Genomic DNA, 1,058 nt, shown 5'->3' with positions numbered 1-1,058 from the left:
GAGGGTCATGTGCCCAGTTTGCATGGGCTTCAGGTACATGATTATGCAGTAGCTGAGTGACACCACCAGCATGTGGGAGGAGCAGGTAGAGAGGACCTTGCTGCAGCCCCCAGATACGGGCAGGTGCAGAACAGTGCTGCAGTATGACAAAACCGTCAACAGCAGAGTGCTGACCAGGGTGCACATGGCCACCAGGAAGCTGACCAGCTGCAGAATCCTGGTGTCATCACACACCAGCTCCAGCAAGGGGGTGCTGTCACAAAAGAAGTGGTTGAGGATGCGGGGACCGCAGAAGTGCAGGAAAAACATCCAGGCACACAGCACCCCAAGGACCAAGACGATGGTGACCCAGCAGGCCAGCACCAGGCAGCAGCACACACGGGGCTTCATGAGAGTGGGATAGTGCAGCAGGTGGCAGATGGTAGCGGTCACCAGACATAACAGCCAGCAGCAAGGACTCCACTGTGCCTAGGATGAAGAGGAGCCTTGTTTGCATAAAGCACCTGGCACGGGCAATGGTCCTGTGACCGGAGAGGAGGTGTGTCAGCATCTGCAGGGTGACCATGGACGTGAATCCCACCTCCAGCAGGGAGAAATGGCGCAGGAAGTAGTACATAGGAGTGTGCAGGCGGTGGTCTGCCAAGGTCAGGGTGATAACGAGCAGGTTGCCCAGGAGGGTCAGCATGTAATGACCAGGAGCACCATGAAGAGAAGGAGCTGGAGCCCTCGCACGTCTGTGACCCCTAAAAGCTCCAAATCCAGCACAGCAGTGAGGATGGGTTCATGAGGTGCCATTGCCCAGGCACCAGGCTGGGGGAGGCTGCTCTCCTAGCCTGGTCCCTGTCTTTGCTCCTGGCCTGTCTTTAGTCTCTTGGTCTATGTGGCTTTTTGGAAATGCAGAGACATTCAGTGCCTATCCTGCTGCTCTGTGGAGATGAGACAAGTGACATTTATTACAGTGCTGGTCATGGTGTGGACATAACAGGAATGCTGGCTTATGTAGCCCGCAATGACATCACTTCAGGAAGTAATACTTACTTTCATCATGAGATTTAGCA

The 1,058-nt window shown here is 54.9% G+C and overlaps 1 pseudogene across 1 annotated transcript; it reads right to left on the bottom strand.

The window, feature by feature from the left end:
• Positions 1 to 22: 22 nt before the first annotated feature.
• Positions 23 to 795, bottom strand: LOC308640279 (olfactory receptor 6E1-like; annotated as a pseudogene). Its single transcript has one exon. The product of its transcript is annotated as an olfactory receptor 6E1-like (transcript).
• Positions 796 to 1,058: the final 263 nt, after the last annotated feature.

The sequence above is a fragment of the Spermophilus citellus genome (genome assembly GCF_964194105.1).
Source record: "Spermophilus citellus genome assembly, contig: SCAFFOLD_370, whole genome shotgun sequence".
Lineage (NCBI taxonomy): Eukaryota > Metazoa > Chordata > Mammalia > Rodentia > Sciuridae > Spermophilus > Spermophilus citellus.
Note: the sequence above shows the minus strand (reverse complement) of the source record. Positions and strands in the feature narration are given on the sequence as shown.